Source organism: Echinops telfairi, unplaced genomic scaffold (genome assembly GCF_000313985.2).
Source record: "Echinops telfairi isolate 266 unplaced genomic scaffold, ASM31398v2 ScPeMD7_2186;HRSCAF=2738, whole genome shotgun sequence".
NCBI lineage: Eukaryota > Metazoa > Chordata > Mammalia > Afrosoricida > Tenrecidae > Echinops > Echinops telfairi.
This window is the reverse complement of record NW_022106084.1, coordinates 4,167,008-4,188,962: the sequence shown is the minus strand read 5'-3', so window position 1 is coordinate 4,188,962 and position 21,955 is coordinate 4,167,008.

The window sequence follows — 21,955 nt, the reverse complement described above, 5'->3', positions numbered from 1 at the left end:
TCTGTACCAGTGTACATGCTCTGGTCTAGCTGGATTTGTAAGGTAGAACTGGGATCATGATAGTGAGGGGTGGGGAGGTGTTGGGAAGCATTAAAGAACTAGAGGAATGTTGTATGTTTCATCGGTGCTGTACTGCACCCTGACTGGCTTGTCTCTTCCTTGTGACCTTTCTGTAAGGGGATGTCCAATTGTCTACAAATGAGCTTTGGATATCCACTCCACACTCCTCCTCATTCACATTGATAGGATTTTTTGTTATGGGTCTTTGCTGCCCGATACTTGACCCCATTGATACCTCATGATCACACAGGCTGGTGTGCTTCTTCCATGTGGGCTTTATTGCTTCTCAGCTAGATGGCTACTTATTTATCTTCAAACCTTTAAAACCCAGGCACTATATCTTTTGATAGCCAGGCACTATCTGCTTTCTTCACCACATTTGCTTGTCCACCAATTTTGTCTTCAGCTATCTTGCTGGGAGGGTGAGCATCACAGAATGCCAGATTGTTAGACCAAAGTGATCTTGTGTTGAGGGAGGGCTTGAACAGAGGTCCAAAGTTTGTCCACTACCTCAATGTATTTCCATATAAATATATGTACATATGCCAATACCTCTATTTTTATGAATTAATATATTTCCATGTGTACACCCTTATGTTTATACCTCTATCCATAGCTTTCTTTCCTAGATATTTCCTGTTTCCTTTCACCTTCCTCATATCCCACCATCATGTTCTCCCTTCTTCTGCCTCTTCATAACTCCTCATAGCTAGATTGCTGTTGTTCCAACAACCCCAGGATCTCTGTGTCCTCCTCATTATTGATTTTAATTCCCTAATTGTTCCCCTGTCTATGGTGTTGTTGGCTCACTTCTCCCTCCCCCCTCCCCCAGAGCCCTCTGGAACCATGGTCCAGTTGCTTTCTCCTCAGACTTGCTTCCATGCCTATCTTATATAGGTAGGCCAACCATCAATAACAGAGACAAAACAAACAGAAAACATAAGATTGAATAAAAAGGATAAATAAATAGCAATAAAAACAAAAAAAAGCATGCATAGTTCCAGTTATGTCTGCTGACCTTTATGACTATCTCTCCAGGATCTTGGGGGGGGGGGGTTCCAGGAAATGCCCCTCCTAGCTATGAAGTCTAATTTGGAGGCTCCCCAGGGGCTTGGTGGCTTTGCTTTGCTCCCTTTGCTGATCGGTGAGGGTCCCTTCTTGGTTTGCCCCACTGTGTGGGACAGGGGCGTTAGACTGGACTTTCTCCCCTCCATGAGTCCTCAGTATTGTTCTCTGTCACAGTATGCTTCAGTGATGGACCATCATGTCTCCAGCTGTTGCCGGCTCCATAGTCCTCTCTGTGACTTATCAGCTCCATGTAGAGATGGTGTTCTCAGGGCTTGGTGTGCCAATATAGGGTCTAGTCCCCCCACTCTCTATTTCCTTCTTGGTTTGTTTCCATATGGGTGTGGCAGGCCAGCTACTCTCTCCAACCTGTAGGTTTAGTGTTGTCCTCTGTAGCACATACTTCTGTGGGTGGGTGGAGGGTCGGTTTGGGTCTGATTGGGGCTGATGTTGCAGCCCACTCTGTTTATGAGTTGTTCCATGTGGTCACTCTGCCCTCAAAGTTTGGCATGCTGTGGTGTGGTGTGCATGTACACTCCCATTTCTGTGGAGACATAAACAATACTCTCCCCCAGCGTGCGTTAGTGCCCTGCTCCCCCAGTGCCATCATCTTCCTCTCCACCCTGCTCCCCTTCCCCTGCCCCCACGCCTTTCCCCTTTGTGTTGGAATGGCATGCACATACTTGGATTTGGCCTGTTCCCTGCCTTACTGCCAGTACTTCAACCCTTACAGTGTGAGATAAATGACTTTTCTTCTACAACTACTGTGCTGATTATATTTACCTCAGCGGACTCAAGTTGTACTTGTCCTTTTGTGATTAGCTAACTTCACTTAGCATAATTTTCTCCAACTTTTCCTGAGAAGATGTGCTTTATGCAATCATCAGTGCTTGTTAGTGATGCATAGTACTCCATTGTGTATATGTGCCATTGTTTTTTAATCCACCCGTCTATCGATGGAAATTTAGGTTGTTTCCAGTTCTCTGTGATTGTGAATTATGATGCAATAAACATTGGAGCCCAGACGACTGGTCGTGGTCGATTTCTTACCTCTTCAGATGCCCAGTAGAGGGATTGCTGGGTTGTAAGGTAACTCAATTTCCATTTGCTTTAAATATTGCCGGATGGTTTTCCACCATAACTGAACTTATCTACAAGATAAGAGGAGAGCTCCATCTCACCACATCCCCTCCAATATTGTTGCTTTCTGATTTTCTGACTTAGGCTAACCTCAAGGGTGTTAGGTGATAGGTGGTATATCATAGTTGTTTTAATTTTAATTTAATTTTTAATTGATTTTATTTAATTATAATTTTAATTTCTCTGATGGCTAATATTGGGAGCATTTACTCATATGTTTATTGGCCATTCAGGTCTTCTCCCTAGTGAAACTTCTCTTCAGGCTTTTGGCCAGTTTCTCAGGGTGTTAACTGTTTTCTTCTTTTTGAAGGGTAAGAGGGTACTGGAGATTTTAGGAATAAGACCTTTGTTGTATCATTGCTAGCAATCCTTTCCCAGTCTGTGGATTCTCTTGTTAGTCTTTTGGAGAAGTCTTTCAACACACAGGCATTTTATCCTTAGTATATCCTATTTGATGATTTCAGCTTTTGTGTGTGTGTGTGTGTGTGTGCCCTTTCCTATTACAGTTAGCCTATGTATTCCCTGTGCCAAGGTCCTTAAGTTTTTCCCCAATTCCATCATTGATGGTCCTGATAGTTTTGGATTTTACTTCTAGGTCTGGAGTCCACCTTGAGTTTGTTCTTGTGTATGGGGTGGAGAGATTTGTTTCATTTTTCTACAGGTAGATATCTATTGTGTCTAGTACCACTTGTTAAAGGGGGCATCCACCTCCCATTTGATGTTTTTTGGGCCCTTGTTGGAGACTCTTTATATGCTGATGGTTTTCTGTTCTTTTCAATTGGTCTGAGTATCTGTCAATATTCCAGTACCACACTGTTTTGACCACTGTGGCTGTATAATAGGTGCTAAAGTCAGTTAAGGCGAGCCATTTGAGTTTGTCCTTTTTCTTAAGGAGGTCTCTGCCTAGTCTGGGCTGGCTTCTTCCCTCTCCAGATAAATTTGGTGTTCAGTTTTTCCAATTCTTTAAAGAAAATTGTTGGTATCTGAATTGATATAGAATTAAACTCATGGGTAATAGAGACATCTTTATTATATTGAGTCTTCCAATACACAAGCATGGGGTATTCTTACATACGTGGAGGTCACTTTTGGTTTCCTGTAGTAGGGTTCTGTATTTTTCCTTGTATAATTCTTTTTTGTTTTTTTTTGTTTGTTAGCTATATCCCTAGTTTTTTCAGTTTGTTCTTGGCTATTGTAAGGGGTACTGCCTTCTTCGTCTCAACCTCTGTGGTCTTTTCTGATGTATACAGCAAACTAATAGACTTCTGTTTGTTAATCTTGCATACCTCCATTCTTCCATATTCTTCTATCACTGCCAGTACTCCTATTGTGAAGCTCTTGGGGTTTTTAATGTATAGAATTATGTCCTCTGAAAATAGAAGTAGTTTCACTTCCTTCTCTCCCATATGGATACTTTTAATATCCTTCCGTTACCTTATGTGTTAGCTAGGACCTCCAGTATGATGTTGAAAAGATTGAGGGCAAGAGGCATCCTTGTCTGGTCCCCTTTTTCAGTGGGATTGCTTTTGTCTATTCTACATTTACTAAGATGTTAGCTATTGGGTTTTCATAGATAGCTTGTATTAACTTGAGGAATTCTCCTTCCATTCTTAACTTCATGAGTGTCTTAATTAGGAGTGGGTGTTGGAGGTTGTCAAGTGCTTTTCCAGCATCTGTCATTATTATCATGTGAATCTTACCCTTTTTTGTATCAATGTGGTGAAAAATATTGATGGGATTTTGGATATTAAACTATCCCTGCATCCCCGATACGAATCCTACCTGATCATGATAGAGGATATGTTTTATATACGATTGTATTCTCTCGGCCAATGTTTTGTTAAGGATTTTTGCATCAATGTTCATTAGAGATACTGGTCTGTAGTCTTCTATCTCTGTGGGATCCTTGCCTGATTTGGGTATCAAAGTTATACTGACTTCTCAAATAAGTTTGGAAATTTTTCAATGCTCTGGAATAGTTTGTGGAGTATAAGTATCAACTCTTCCCTGAATGTCTGGTAGAATTCTCTGGAGCTGCCTAATCTGGGAGCTTTTCTTGTTGTTAGTTTCTTGATAACCATATCTTTTTCTTTTGCTATGGGTCTATTGAGGTTCTTGACCTTATCTGAGATTATCTAGAGAGGGATTATTTTTCCAGGTATTTGTCCGTGCCTTGCACGTCATTGAATTCATTAGAATACAAACTTTCATAGTGCTTTGTGATTAGCCTTTTTTAAAAAACATTCTATTAGGGGCTCATACAACTGTTATCCCAATCCATACACACATTAATTGTGTAAAGCGCATTTGTACATCATTCTCAAAACATTTTCTCTCCACTTAAACCCCCGACATTAGGTCCTCATTTTTTGTGATTAGCCTTCTAATCTCGTTGGTGTCCATTGTGATTTCCTCGGTTTCATCTCTCATCCAGGTTATTGACGTTTGCTCTTTTCTTCCCATGGTTAGGTTTGCCAGCACTCTGTCAATTCTCTTGTTCCTTTCATAGAACCAGATTTTTGCTTCATTGATTTTTTTGCATTATTTTCTTGGTTCCCATTCATTTAACTCAGCCTTGATTTTTATCATTTTCTTTTGCTTTTGAATAGGTTGTTGTGTTGACTCTGTTCTAACTGCTAGGGGTTTTGTGATAGGGTGTCAGTCATAAGTCTCTTATTTTTCATATATGCATTCATTGCTATCAAACTTCCTTTGATAACTGTCTTTGCTGTATCCCATACCTTTTAATACGTTGTATTCACATTAATTTCAAGAAACTTCCTAATTTCCTCTCTATTCTGGTCCAGTACCCATTCATGTCTCAGAAGATTATTATTCATCCTCCGGTTGTTTGCTCTTGTTTTTCTGATCTTCCTTGTCCTTTTGTTGATTTCAAGATTTATGGTGTGGTGGTCCAAGAGAGATGTGTGAGTGATCTTTAGGTGTTTGGATTTACTCAGGCTCGACTTGTGTCTGAGCAAGTGTTTTAGTTTCAAAAATGAGCCATGTGCACTTAAAGAGAATGTAAATTATTTTTCATTTGTTTGGAGAACACTATAAATGACAATCAGGTACATTCACTAAATTGTAGTGATCAGAGGCCTTCCAACAATGAAGCAACAAGCCCACGTAGAAGAAGCACACTAGCCAGTGCGATCGTGAGGTTTCATCAAGACTGGACATCAGAAGATTCACTATCAAGAGTAAACAAACAAACAAACAAACAAAAATGCATTGGTGAGAATGGAGGGGGGTTGGAATCGAGACTTGAAGCCCATCTATGGACAATGGACTATCCCCTCACAGAGGGGTCATAGGGAATGGATGAGTCAATCAGGGTGCAGTAGAGCACTCATGGGTCACACAATATACCTCTGATCCCTGGAGGCCTCCTCATCTCCTGCTGTCAGGACCCCAGTACCGTTTTCCAATCTAGACAGGAGCATGTACATAGGTATAGGCAAGAGATAAAACTCACAACACATTGAACCCAGGAATAGGAATGGGAATAGAGATACTAAAATGATAGGGGGAAGGGGGAGTGAGGCGGGGAGAGGGGGGCACTGATCACAATGAATGGCACATAACCACACACCCTCAGTCAGGAGTAAGAATAACAGAAACCATAGGGGAAGGGAGACAGTGGTCAGTGTGAGATTTGAAAGTAATTAACAATCTATAATCTATCAAGGGACCATGGGAGGGTGGGGGAGGAGTGGAGCTGATCCCAAAGGCTCAATGGAAAGTAAATGTCTAGAAAAGAATGATGGAATATATGTATGAATATGTCCGATACAATTGATATATGGTTTGTAACAAGAGTTGTAAGAGCGAGCCCCAATAAAATGATTAAAAATTAAAAACTCTAAAATAAATAAATAAACGAGCACGGAAAAATAATTGTAGTGTTTAGCTTTTCAGCTTCCTTGCTGAGTTTCTTTCCCAGTGATCTATCTTTCTCTGGCAGCAGTGTACCAATGTTACCTACTATGATTGTTGAGTCTATGATTTCTATTTCATCTTCTGAATAGCTTGTTTCATATGTGCCGTGGGTCTCTCATTAGGTAGTATATATTTATTATGTTCACTGGTTCCTGGTCTACTGATCCTTTGAGCAGTATATAGTACCCATCCTTGTCTCTTTTTATGGTTTGCACCTTGAGGTCATTTTTGTTGGAGATTAGGATTGCAACCCTTGCTTAGTTTAATTTGCCATGTGCCTGGTATATTTTCCACTAGACTTTTATTCTTAATCTGTGTCTTCAGACTTAAAATATGTCTCTTGTAATCAACAGATTGATGGGTTATATTTCCTTAGCCAGGCTGCTAACCTTTGTCTTTTATTGGGTGAGTTCACACCTTTGACATTCAGAGTTATTACCACCATCTGTGAATCCATTGCTTCATCTTGTACCTTTTGTGTTGGGTGTTTTCCTATCTCCCTTCATATCAGTGTGCTGTGTTCATATGGGGGGCCTTCATTATTGCCATCTTTTCCCTCTGAGGCAATGCTATCTTGGCCATTATTTTCAGTGCATTGACTTCTAGATCAAGTTGAGCTAAACGGTGGTCTCCTGTTTGTGTTTGGTGGATGTTGGCCTTCTGACCACAGTGTTGGCAAGGATTTTCAAGTGTTGGGTATCTTATGGGGTATTCTTTGAGTTCTTCCTTGTCCTGGAAGGCTCTTACCTCGCTGTCTATCTTAATAGACAATTTGGCAGGGTAGAGGATTCTCAGGTTAGAGTTATTTTCTTTCAGTTTTCAGATTATGTTACTCAAATCTCTCCTCTTCTTCATGGTATCAGCATTGTCTGAGAATATTCTTACCTGAATACCATTGTATTTGACCACCTATTTTTCTCTTGCTGCTCTTAAAATTTTCTAGTTTTCCTCAAACTTCGATAATTTAATTATCATGTGTTTGGGTGAGTTATTCCTGGAATTTAGTCCAATTGGTGCCATCTCTGCTTCCTGTATGGATGTTTAATTCTCATTCATTAATGTGGGGGAATTTGCTTCCTGGAACTTCCTCAATAATTTAGGTGTTGACGTCCTTGTGTCTTTTCCTGGTAGACCAATTATTCGAATATTGAACCTCTTCATACTTTCCCATTTGTTGATGTCTGCCTGATTTTCCCTGAGATCAACATGGTACCATTCTCCCCCCTCTTCTTGTCAGTTGGTCAAGTCTGTAATCTGGTGTTTTACTTCCACTACCCCATCCAGTATTTCTTGTATTTCCCTTTGGTATGTGGACTTCATGCCCTCTATTGTGGAATTCATCCCCTCTATGATGGACTTAGTCCCCGTGATGGTGGCTTTCATCTTCTCTATCATTGCATCCTTATTTTGTGTTGCTTCCCTCATATCCTGTATTACTCCAAGCAGTGTTCTGAAGATTTGTTTTTGTGGCAGATCAACATTTGATTTTTATTTGAGCATCTTGGGTTTATGACTTACTCAGCTATTGAGTCTTGTTTTTCTTGTTTTCTTATTGAGGGTGTTGAGATATATTGCTGTCTACATGTCATTTGAAAGAAATGAGTGCCATGTTCCTGGGAAACTGATAGGCTTGAGCTCTTTCTCTGTGTGATTGGTAAGAGTGTTTTTGAAGACTACCTGTGGCCTACTATTGTGGTGGATCAAATGTAATGTAGGCAAAGGGCTGCAGCGTCTCACTAGGTGGCAACAGTGTGGGCCTCAGAGGTTGGGCTAAGGCAGGCATCTGTAGTGTGCCAATGGACCGGGTTGGGTTAGGTCTGCAGCATGGGAAAGGCCCTGGTGTTGACTGTCTGGCCACAATTTTCAGCCTTTTAAAGTGTCTTTGTGGAGCCCAAAACTGGTAGAGCCTGTTTTGGGGTTGGGTTGTAGCTATCAGATTCTGTTGGCTTTTCCTGTTTTGTTATGTTAATATCCTAGGCTATGATCTTCAGATTCGAGGTCTGACTGTCTTGTTATGCTAATGTTATGCTAATGGGTAGAGTTCTGAGAGCTTACATTCAAAATTACCCAAAGGAACACAATCTGGAATTGAAAGCATTTAAAAAAGTTTTTCCCTCCCTTTTTATAATGGGTTTGTGGAGTGCCCTGGTATCAAGGCTGTGCTACTCTGTCCCCCAGAGAAGGAAGACCAGATAAGTGTAGTTCGTTTGGGCTGGGCTGGATCTGCATTCTCCCTCAGCTGCACTCCTATGTCACTTCTAGCTCTCTCTCCTGCACAGCACTGCAGGTTATGCTCTGGGTAACTGAGTTTTGTCACAGTGGCTCTTCAATTGCTACAAATTAGTCTCTAATTATGTAACTTTATCCATGCTAACAGACATGGAACTGGGAAGAGGGGAAAGTAGGTGGCCAATTTAGTCAGTCTATTCCTGGCTGGGGAAGGTTTCTACCAAGTCCTAGACTGCAGGAGCAGGGTGGCTAGCAGAGACGGGACTTCCAGTATGAGATCTTGTGGCTAGTTCTCAGAGGCTCTCTTTGAGCCTGGAATTATGACCACTTTTAGACTGTACCCTGAGAAATTGCTGCTTGCTGTGGGACTTGGTTCTTGGGTCCAGGAAGGGGTGCCAGATGCAATTCTTTGAGGCCTGGTGTGAGGTTATGGAGCTTGCCAGCAGATGCAGTGTACTTAAAGTGTTTCAGCAAGTTTTTGACTTGCTTCATGGGTGGAAATCACAGATCCTAGAACATGGAATCTATTTTTAGCACCCAGCCTCCAGAATTTGCCTCCTTACCTCTTCATTTTCTGGGATAACAATAGGGGCGCAGGGTGGGTTATTCTAGCTGGACATCATCTTGACTTATCTCTCTCTCTTATTTTTTAAAAATATTATGACAGAATAATTCTGACTCAAAATACAAAAATATTGAATGTCATAGACAGATGATGCCACTGAGATTCATAGAGAAAATAATGATTTCCACAAGATTTTTCTTGTTTAGTTATTTTTATGTTTTTTCTTTTTCTTTCCTTAGGCTAGCCTTCTACATCTTTCTGTAATATTTCTTTTGAAAGTTGCTCTCTATTAATTAAAGAATATGTCTTCCTTGAATTAATATACAATTTAAATTTGAAATAATTGTTACTTATAACTATTCCTTATCTACAACCCTATTCTTTTACAATATCTTTTGTAAAAGATGGGATATTTATTAATATCCAACTCCTACTTTCTTGTATCAGTCCTTTTATCTTCTTGAACATTAATCTCAAATATTTTCTAATTGTTCCATCCTTAATTTTGCATAATGCACTACAATGATATGTTATGTTTTTTCTTATAGAATTACTAAAATACTAATTTAGAAATATATTTTATACTACAAAAGATACTCTCAAATTTTTATGCTTAAATGAATATTAAAATTGTATTTCTAAACATGCTGTGGCAGACATTCTTGTCAGGCAAACCATGCTGTTTTTAAAAATTAAAATTGCATATTAGTTTTCACATATGAATTTGTAACATAAATTAATAATGAAAGATTCTTGGCCAACTAACTGGAAGAGATCCACATTTATACCGATACCAAAGAAAAACAATTAAACAGAATGTTCAAAATATAGAATAATATAATTGATTATGCATGTAAGCAAAATTTTGCTGAAGATCATGTAAGAATGTTGCAAGAATACATTGACAGCTAGACCAGAGGAGGTACACTGGTACAGATAGGAACTGAAAATACTGGGAATCCAGGAGGGATGAGCCCTATAGGACCAGTGATGTGAGTGGCAAAACAGGGAGGGTAAAGGGAGAATGGGTAGGAAAGAGGGAACCGATTACATGGAACTGTGTGTGACCTCCTCCCTGTGGGACAGACAACCGAAAAGTGGGTGAAGGGAGACGTCGGACAGGGCAAGATATGACAAAATACCCATTTATAAACTATCAAGGGCTCATGCGGGAGGGGGGAGCGGGGAGGGAGGGGAAAAATGAGGACCTAATGTCGGGGGTTTAAATGGAGAGAAAATGTTTTGAGAAACGATGTACAAATGCGCTTTACACAATTGATGTGTGTATGGATTGGGATAACAGTTGTATGAGCCCTTAATAAAATGTTAAAAAAAAAAAAAGAGTATGGACAAAAAGAAGAGAGGTTAAGTAAGCTAAAAGTTTGAAAAGAAGTCAACTAGGAAGATTTGCGGGGATCCCAAGATTAGGATTCAGAGGTGAGAACCTACGTCTTGGTGGCAGGGACACTGGCAGTGGCTCTCAGTGTGACTGGGCTCTGGTAACATGTTATTCATAATTGGTTCCAATGGTACGGGATGTCCAGAATAGACAAATGCATAGAACAGAAAGTGGTTTGATGGTTGCCAAAGGAAGTGTAAGGGGAATGAGGAGAGACTGTTAATGGGTACTAGGTTTTTGAAGGTTGATGAAAATGTTCTAAAATCAACTGTGATGATGGTTGTCCAACCCTATGAATATTCTTTTTTTTTTTACCCTATGAATATTCTAAGAATCAATTAAAAGTATACTTTAAGTGAGAAAAAAAAAAAGAATACATTGACAAGAAGTAGCCAGAGGCACTGTCCAGAATCAGAAGAGGACATGGAACAAGGGATATCATTGCTGATTTCAGGTGCATCTTGGCTCAAAGCAGAGAATTCCAGAAAGAGGTGTACTTGTGTTATATTGAATATGCATAGACATTCAACTTTATGGATTGTAACAAACTATCAATAGTTTTGAGAGGAATGGGTATTCCAGAATACCTCATTGTGCTCATTTGGAACTTGTACATGGATTAAAGGGCATTTGTGTGAATGGAACAAGGGAATACTGCATAGTTTAAAATCAGGAAACTTGTGGGTCATTACTGTATCATCTCAGCATACTTACTCAATCTATATGCTGAGAAAATAATTAAAGAATTTGGATTATATGAAGAATAACATGACTTCAGGATTGAGGGAAGGTTTATTAACAACCTCCGTTAAGCAGATGACACAACTTGCTTGGCAAAAGCAAGGAAGACTTGAGTTACATGCTGATGAAGATCAGGATTTCAGGCCTCAGTATGGACTACCACTCAATAGAAAGAAGACCAAAACACGCACACTGGAGCTGTGGATAACATCATGATAATGGAGAAAACTTTGAAGTTATCAAATGGAAGCAACAGTTAAAATATCAAATGCATTGATATTTGTAGCTACATATATGTAGCACAACAATGTGCACAGCCATGGGAACTATTATAAGAATGACACAGGACTGTGCAGTGTTTTGATCTGTTTTGCATACTGTCATTATGTGTTAGAATTGGCTTGATGGCATCCAACAACAATAACAATAACATTAAAGATGAGTAATTACTTCATTACTATTACATTAAGTGAATTTTTGCTGAATGTAATTCAAATATAATTGCAGCAAGACATTGTCAAGGACCTGTCAGAACTTGCAGTCACATTGAGGCCATGGAACTGGAGTAATATTGTTGCTATCTCATGGTGCTTGAGGTAAGATTTTCCAGCAAAATCTCATAGTACAGCTCTTGTACCTACAAAAAATTGAACAGGTACATTATTGTTATTGAAAAAATACTCCTTGGTCCAAATTTCCTATTTTCGTACCAATGCAGTATTCCATTTTATTAAAACTTCATAGTAAATCTCTGTTATCTTCCGTGTCTTTTGAAGAAATCTATTAAGATTTTCCATTATGAAATCCTAAAAATAGTCACTGAAACCTTCTAAGCTGACTTCTCTGACTTGAATTTAACTGTCACTACATATGGTCTTCAAGCACGATCTGAGGTTCGAATAGACTTTTTTTTTTTTAAGGCATTCTAGCAAGATAAATGTAAGTTCCCAGAAAGATGGTTCAACATGTTTGGTTTGGGACAAACCCATGCATAGGTGAACTGAAATCCTAGTAGCAATGTTTTTTTACTTACTCCTATATATTTTTAGTCTATCAGTTTGATAAGGACAGAAAATTTGTTTTGTACACAACCCTATTCCTAACACTTATTTCACAGTTTAACATTATGTGAGCAATACATATAATTACATGCATTATTAATTTTAAAATCATTTTATCTTAGCCATCCGTCCATCCATGCATACATACATACATCTATGTGTCAAGCAAATTTTTACATTTATTACTACCATCATTTTCAAAACATTTTCTTTCTACATGAGCCCTTGGTATTGGCTCCTCATTTTTTCCCATCCCTCCCACACCCATCCACCCTCATGAACCCTATATGTTAATTATTAAGGTAGCAGATGGACATTGGGCTTCTACTAAAGTACTCCCTCAATGCAAAAACACTTTGTTCTAATAACCTGGCATTCTGTGATGCTCAGCTTCCTGACATGATTAGTGAAGACAAAATGGGTGCATAAGCAAATGTGGTGAAGATAGCTGATGGTGTCCAACTATCAAAAGATATAGTGTCTGGGTCTCAAAGGTTTGAAAATAAATAAGCGGCCATCTAGCTGAGAAGCAACAAAGTCCACATGGAAGAAGCACACCAGCCTGTGTGATCATGAGGTGTTGTTGGGATTAGGTATTAAACATCAAAGACCCAGATCAAAAAACCATATCAATGTGAATGAGAGGGAATCTGGCATGGAGACCCAAAGCCCATCTGTAGACAATAGGACATTCCCCTTACAGAAAGGTCACAATGAAGAGACAAGTCAGTCAGGGTGCAGTATAACAGTGATGAAACATACAACTCTCCTCTAGTTATTTAATGTTTCACCCCACTCCCCACTATCATGACCCAAATTATATCTTACATATGACTAGACCAGAGCATGTACATGGGTACAGATAAGAGCTGGAAACACAGGGAATCCAGGACAGATAAACCCCACAGGACCAATAATGAGAATAGTGATACCAGGAGGGGAAGGGGAAGGTGAGAGGAGAAAGGGGGAATTGATCACAATGATCTACATAAAACTCCCTCTCTGGGGTACGGACAACAGAAAAGTGGGTGAAGGGAGACATTGGTCAGTGTAAGACATGAACAGATAATAATAATTTATTCATCATCAAGGGTGTATTTTTAATTTTTTATGTCCATTTAAAAATAATGTTCCATTTCCTTGGAACTGCACTATGCCTTTATAAAATAAAAATATTATAAATTAACTTTGAGAATCTAGACATATGGTATATTTGAGTGGAAACAATAAATGGCAGTGAGCTTATTTAAACCATATAATAGAGAAATCTCAGTTTGATAAGTGGCAACGATGTAAGTAGATTGCATTTATCTTCAAACTGAAGTAAGAAAGAAAATACCATTTTCAATGTTTGATACATTATACTATTCAAACACAATTTCTAAAACAAGGCTAATAATTGTTATGTTTTCTATTGCCAAACTCCTATCCTCACCCTCAACGTAGGCAAATATATCGTGGCACACTTAATTAAGTTAGTCTGGTTTGCTAGGAGACGTTAATCTCTAAGTTATCTTCTGTGAGAAAGTGAAAGTTATTGACATTTTCATATTCCTTTAGAAAATCTGACAATGGATGGATTTATTCAAAGTATAAAACTCTAGTTAGTTGCCTTGATGTGGTACCAGGTTGATATTGACTCAGAGGGGCTCCAGGTACAACAGACGGCAACCCTGCGCAGCCCGGTACCATCCTCATGATGGTCAGGTGTCTGAGTCCCCTGTGGTAGTGACTGTGTCAAAAGAAAGTTCAGAAAGATTTACTCATCAATGTCACTAAGACAATCCTACTTTCAGGAGACCCGAGGGGCTCACCTTTCAGCATTACATAAATAACTTTCTTTTACTATTTATAAGGTTTTCCATGATCATTTTTTGTAAGAAGTACTGCACCAATTCCCAGTAAAATTAAATGTGTGATTGGTTGGGGTCATATAAGGAGGGAAAACATTTTAAAACACTGTTCTTAGTTGCCATCAATTTAGCTCCAATTCTTGTGTAGCAGAATGAAACACTGCTCAATCCTGTGCCATCCTCATAATGGTTCAATTGTTCTTATTGTTTGAGCCTATTGATGCAGCCATTGTGTCAACGCATCTTGTTGAAGGTCTTCCTCCTTTTTATTCTTCTGCCTCTTTACCAAGCATGAGATCCTTTTACAGGGACTAGTGTCTCCGGACAACACGTCAAAGTATGTGAGACGAAATCTTGCGATCCTTGCCTCTAAGGAGCATCCTGGATGAACTTTTACCAACGCAGGTACATAGATTACACAATATTGCTTGCTGAAAGTGAGGAGGGCTTGAAACACTTGCTGAAGGAGTTCAAAGATTGTAGCCTTCAGTATGGATTATAACTCAATGCAAAGAAAACCAAACAACTGAATGGTCATGATAAATGGAAAAGAAGATTGACTTTGTCATGGATTTCATTTTGCTTGAATCCACAGTCAATGCTCATGGAATCAGAAGTCATGGGATGAAATAACATATTGCATTGGGCAAATCTGCTTCACAAGACTTCCAAAAATATAGAGTTTGAGCTTTATGATTTACTGATCTAGACCTATAGCATGTTTCATAATCACGCTTAATTACTGGGGTTGATACAAATTAATGCCAATATATTTATTGTAAGCATTTATGATGCAAATTTATGACTAGAGTGTTAAAAACGAAATGATTTTCTATGGTCCAAGATAACCAACATAATAAAAACTGATGTGGTTGCCATTTCCTTAGTAAAAGAAACTGTAATAAATTACATTCAATATAAAATATTTATAAATAAATAGCACCTGTTCATTTTTAATACAAAAAGCTGAAATCCTAGTAAAAGGGCACAATTGGTTTTGGTGGAAAATACATATTAAGTATAGGATATGCTTCAATCAAATAATGAATCATTTGATACTATTTTTAAATATCATTGAGTTTTCTTAAGTAAAGCTTGATCATACAGTAACTTTCAGGTACATAAATGATTTGAGGGTACTATAAATATTTTTATTTACTTATAAGGAAAATGTAAATAGATTAGCTGCATAAATCTGGCTAAATTGCTTCATGTCTATCCATTTAAGCTCTATTCTCAATACTCGGGCTTTAGAACTTCTGAGGGAGTCTGCCATCTTTAATGGGTCAATAACTTGTCTTAAGTTTTAGCCATACAAAAAGAATGTTACTCAAACACAATCAGTATTTCTCAATGTTTCTTCAAAATCTACATTGATTTCAGTAGGATTCATGCAAGCGTTAGATACAGCTTTCACATCACATCTTTCAATAATATTGCCTTGATTCTGTTTATTTCACCTGAGGGAGAGTTCTGCTTAAACTTTAAATATATGTGAGAGTTAAATAAGGTAATTACTGTAACAAACACAACATTAGGTAATATTTTACACCATTTATTACCCACATATTCATTAGTTATTGGTATTTTAATTTTTTATTATGAAAACATATTTTTTAAATGTGAAATCAGAATTTCAAGTGAAATATCATTTAATTAGAATTTAGAATTTTAAACATTATTCAAGTTTAATTCTGAGTCTCATGAGAGGTAAAACAAAATTTATGTTTAAGGATGTATGAGAATAAATTCTCTAATGACTTTTTAATAAATGAATAGTAGGATCCATATTACTTCAGTCTCTAAAACAGTATAATTGCAAGTGAAATTTCAAGATTTAGTGAGGTATAATTAGTGTTACAGGATTCAAGGACACTATATTGACAATATAATCTAATTTTGAAGGAGAGGAAGAAAAATTTTGAATGCACTTTGATGTGATTGACACAGTGGCTGCAACAATCCAGCAGTGAACCAATATAAGAGGGGCTAAAACGTAACAATTTTGAGAATGACACAGGACCCATTTGTTTTCCATTATGTTGAACATAGGGTCCTTGTGAGCCTGAAGCAATTCAACAGCATCTAACAACAGGCAATGGAAGTATCCTAGTGATGCCAGCTTACTAAGACCTAGGATATTGATCTCTATATGTTCCATTTCATTTTTGATGAATTCTAATTTTCCTAGATGTTTACAAAGCAACAGAACAACAACTAAATATGCCAAATATTCCCCTTGGAAAACATGCCAAATTACTAATGTAATTCCTGTACGGCCTGAGCAACAGATATTGTCCATGGAAATTTCCTAAGTACATGGAGAATATTTTGCATGAGTTATTTATACCTGGTAAGCAGCCAAGGCTTCCAGAATGGACATGGATACAAATTCCTCTTTAGAATAGCAAGATAAACTTCTCATGGTTGCAAAAATTTTCTATGGATACCATGTGTCCTATTAGGGTATTGAAGGCATGAAGCTTCATCCAAGAGTTGGTGCATTATCTTTATTTACGCAATTGCCTTGATAGTTTTCCATTTGCTTTACCACTTGAAAAGAATTTTATAATTTGTATCTTTCAGTTGGCATCTATTCATCAATCTTTCCATCAACCTCAAAGGTTAGTTTCATATTATAGACTATCACAAAGGCCCTTCATCTTAAATATTGTGATTGGTTCCCCCATTCTCCCCCAACCTTCCCTTTACCCTCCTGGTATTGCTACTCCCATTATTGGTCTGAGGGGGGTTATCTATCCTGGATCCCCTGTGTTTCCAGCTCTTATATATACCCATTTACATGTTCTGGTCTAGCTGGATTTGTAAGGTAGAATTGGGGTCATGATAGTGGCGGGGGGGGGAAGCATTTAGGAACTAGAGGAAAGATGTTTCATCGGTGTTATACTGCACCCTGACTGGCTCGTTTCTTCCTTGTGATCCTTCTGTAAGGGGATGTCCAGTTGGCTACAGATGGGCTTTGGGTCTCCACTCCACACACCCCCTCATTCACATTGATATGATTTTTTGATCTGGGTCTTTGATGCCTGATTCCTGATCCCATCGAAACCTCATGATCACACAGGCTAGTGTGCTTCTTCCATGTGGGCTTTCTTGCTTTTATCTTTAAACCCTTATCTTTTGATAGATGGTCACTTGTTTATCTTCAAGCCTTTATATCTTTTGATAGTTGGAAACCATCAGTTTTCTTTACCACATTTGCTTGTGCACCCATTTTGTTTTCAGTGATCCTGTTGGGAAGCTGAGCATCACGGAATGCCAGGTTATTAGAACAAAGTGTTCTTGCATTGAGGGAACACTTGAGTAGAGGCCCAATGAGACAGATAATTTCTAACAGAGACTCAAAGCAACAAGCACTAAACCGATAACTTAGTGGGCAAAGAAAATAGAAACAAAAATTGTGGGTCCTATGCTTGAAGACCTAATGGTACAGACACTAATGCTAGAAATGAGCAGAAGAACTCTCAATCTTGACTTCCCTTGCAAGAGGAAGTTTGTGTTAATCATGAAAATTTACAAGAAATGATAAATTCTTTTAAGATAACTGACTTTAAATTATTTATGGAGAGAATTTAAAAGGAGGTAGATTATAGAGTAATAAAAATATTCTCAATTTCCAACCCCCAGCAAGTAGAAAGTTATGTTAGCCATAAACATTCATAAAGAATGTAAAACTGAAATTCTTTGAGTGTAACTGACTTTATTTTCCCTATTAAAACTTCACTAAAGGCATTAGCCAAAATCAAGGCTCCAGGAATCGATGAAATACCAAAGGAAATGGTTCAACTAGCTGATGAAATCCTGGAAGATCTCATTTTTCTCTGTCAGGAAATTTGGAAAATGGCTAGTTGGCCGACTTATGAGAAACTATCCATATTTGTACCCATTTCAAAGAAAAGGAACCCAATAGAATACTAAAATTATAGAACATTATCATTAATATCACATGCAAGTACAATTGTATAGCAATGGTTGAAGCAGTGCATTGACAAGGAGTTGCCTGAGGTTGAGGACATGGAACATGGCCTATCATTGCTGATGTCACATGGACCTTGGCTCAAAGCAGAGATGTTATTTTGACTCTGCAAAGGCATTTGACTGTCTAGATTGAACAAACTGTGGTTAGTTTTGAGAAGAAGGGGAATTCCAGAGCACTGCATTCTGTTCATTTGGACTTTTACATGGATCAAGAGGCAGTTGTGCAAAAAGAGCAAAGACATACTACATGATTTAAAATCAGTAAAGCTGTGTAGCAGGTTTATATACCTTGACCATACTAATTCAATATGTATGCCAAGAATGTAATCTCAGAAACAGTGTCATTTGATGAACAATGTAGCATAAAGATTGGAGGAAGACGTATTAACAATCTGCGACATGCAGATGACACAATCTCTATTGCTGAGAACGAGGAGCCCCTGAAACACTTGCTGATGAAAATCAAGGACTTCAACCTTCAGTATGGATTATGACTCAATATAAAGAAGACCAAAATCCTCACAACGGGACCAATAGATACATTTGTAATAGTTGGAGGGAACATTGAAGCTGTCAAGGATTGTATTTTCATTAATTCCCAATCACTACAATGTGATAGAAGGAACAGTCAAGAGACCAAACAACACATTGCATCACGTTTTAAACAGCAGGGATGTTACTCTGAGGACTCAAGTGCTCCTGAACCAAGCGGTGGTATTTTCAAATGCACGCGAAAATTGGACATTGAATAAGGAAGCCCAAAGAAGGACGGATGCATTGGAATTGTGGTGCTGGTGAAGAATATTGAAATTAGCATGGGCTGCCCAACGAAAAGAACAAATCTGTCTTGGGAGAAGTACAGCTGCAATTCTCCTTAGAGGAAGAGAGGATGAGACTTCATCTCACATAATTTTGATGTGTTATCAGGAGAGACCAGTTCCTTGAGGTGGACACACCAGGCTTGGTAGAGGGGCAGTGAAAAGGGGAAGGACCTTTACAAGATGAATTGGCTGCAACAATGGGCTACAACATAAGAACAATTGGAAGGAGGGCGCAGGATCCCGCAGCTTTTTGTTATTTGGGGCATAGTATCATTATGATTTGGAACTGACTTGCTGGCACCTACCAACTGCAACAACAACAACAACAACAGCAACAACATTGAGGGAGAAACAAAGAGGGAAGCAGATTACTGAGAAATGAAGAGGAGCTTTCAAGTCTGCAGATGAGTACTAGAGATGGTTTGTGTTTTAATACTAATGAGTGGCAAATATGAAGCCCTGGTAAGGTAGTGTGTTGCACTTGGGCTGCTATCTGCAAGGCCAGCAGTTTGAAGAACCAGTCACTCTAAGCGGAAAGATGAGGAATTCTACTCCTCTAAGTATTCACCCTCTTATAAATCCACAAAGGCAGGCTTATAGGGTCATTATGAGTTGGGATTGACTTGATGGCAATAGTGGTTTAATTTTTTTTACTATTAGGTGTTTTATATATATACAAACACATCTACAATAGACACACATTTGGGGGTGTTTGTGTGAAGGCGTCCTGGTGGTAGTGATTACATACTGGGCTGCAATCTTCAATGTGCACAGTCAGAAACCACCAGCTGCTCCACAGGAGAAAGCCAGGGTTTCCTACTCCGGGACACAGCCACAGTCTCAGAAACTCACAGGGACAGTTGTATCCTGTCCTACGGGGTAACTATAAGTAGCCATTGACTTAAGTAAATTTGGTTTTTGAGTGTGTGTATGTGTGTTTGTGTAGATGTATTGAGTACGTACAAAACCAAACCATGTTTCCATGATGGAAAATGATTCTCTATACATAGGTTTTTCTTCTGAGGTACCTCTGAGTGGAATCAAATGTCTAACTTTTTTTGTGTTCACTATATATACTCCTTCATATATGTGTATGTATAGAGATATACATATGTTGTTGTTTGATACCACGAAGTTGGTTCTGACTCACAGAGAACCTGTGCACAGCAGAATGAAACACCAGTGGGTCCTTTGTCATCTTGTTGTTATGGTGGAGTCCAGTGTTACTGCCATTTTGTCAGTCCATATCCATAAAAATCTTCCTCTTGTTTGCCAACATTCTGTTTTACATAGCAGAGTGTCTTTTTCCAGTGGACTGCTCTCTCCCGACATGCTTCCCAACATCAATGAGACAACATCTTGCCCTCTATGAATCATTCTGGCTATCAATTCAAAAGAGAACACAGCATTAAGGATATCATTGTGGATATCAGATGGACCTTGACTGACAACACAGAGCACCAGAATGATGTTCACTTGTGCTTTGTTGACTTTGCAAAGGAATTTGACTATGATGACACATTATGCATAGTTTTGAGAAAAATGGGAATTCAGAAGATGACATTGTGCTCATGAGAAACTTGAACAATTGGCAGTCCTAGAAGAGAAGACAGAAATACTGCATGGGTTAAAATCAGGCAAGGGCATATGTTAGTGTTGCATCCTTTCCTCATACTTATTCAAACTGTGTGCTGAGCACATCATGTGAGACGCTGGACTGTATGAAGAAGAGAATGACGTCAGGAGTGGATGCTGTTCCTAGATGCCTTTGAGTCCATTCCTGCCCATTGCCACCATTGAACAGCATATTCCTGGCCCTGTGCCATTTTCACAACAATTGCTATGGTTCAGCCCATTGCTGCAGCCATAGACGGTGTCATCACATCTTAGTAAAGGTCCTTTTCCTTTGCGTAGCCCCTCCACTCTGCCAAGCATTACGTCATTTTCTAGGCTTTGGTCTCTTCTGACAACATGTTCGAAATAAGAAGCTTTGGGGTTGCTCTTTTTCCAAGACAGAGTTGTTTGTTCTTCTGCCAATCCATGGTATTTTCACTATTCTTTATTCAGATCATAATTGAAGTGCCTGAACTCTTCTGTGATCTTGCTTATTCATTGTCCATCTTCTACATGCATATAAAGCTATTGAAACTACTGTGGTTTGGGTCAGCCAATTTTAGGCCTCAGAGTGACATCCTTGCTCTTAAACACATTGGGAGGTCTTGTGGAACAGATTTACTAAATGCAAAATATATTTTGACTGCTGTTTCCATGAGCATTCATTGTGGGTCAAAGAAAACAAACCCAAAAAACAAATCATTGACAATGTAAATCTTTTCTTCATTTATCTATCATAATATTGTTAATTGATCCCATGGGAACATTTTGATATTCTTTACATTGGGTTAAAATCCATATTGAAAATTGCAACTTTTGATCTTCAAGTGCTTCATGCTCTTCGCTTTCAGTAAAAAGACTGTTTCATCTGCATAGTATAGGTTATTAATAAACTTTCCTCAAACCTTGATTCTGTATTCTTCTTAGTATAGTCCAGCTTTGGGGATTATTTGCTCAACATACAAATAAAATAAGTATGGTGAAAGGAGACAATACTGACACATACCTTTCCTGATTTGAAATGATGTTTTTCTGTTCAATTGACTGCTTATTGGTCTATGTACGTGATCCTCACAAACACAAATAAGTATCACAGAATTTTCTTTCTTTTCAAAGTTCTCCATATTTTCTATGATCCATACAATCTTATGCATTTGTATAGTCAATAAAATACAAGTAAATATCATTGTAGTGTTCTCTGATCCAACATACATCTGACATTAAAAATTACATTCCTTGTGTCACATCCTTATTTGAACTCACTTTTGAGATAGTTAAGGTTTATTGTGCCAACCTGGCCAATAAACACAGGTGGGATTAATTGAAGGGCGGAGAGATGAATTACTCAGTGAACCTCGCCTTTCTAGTTCTCAGGTCTCTTTCTTTCTGATGGTTGGACCAGGGTACAGCTGCCTTATCCAGTTCCCTGCTTCAGCTGGCAAGGCTCACTTCCTTGGAAACATACC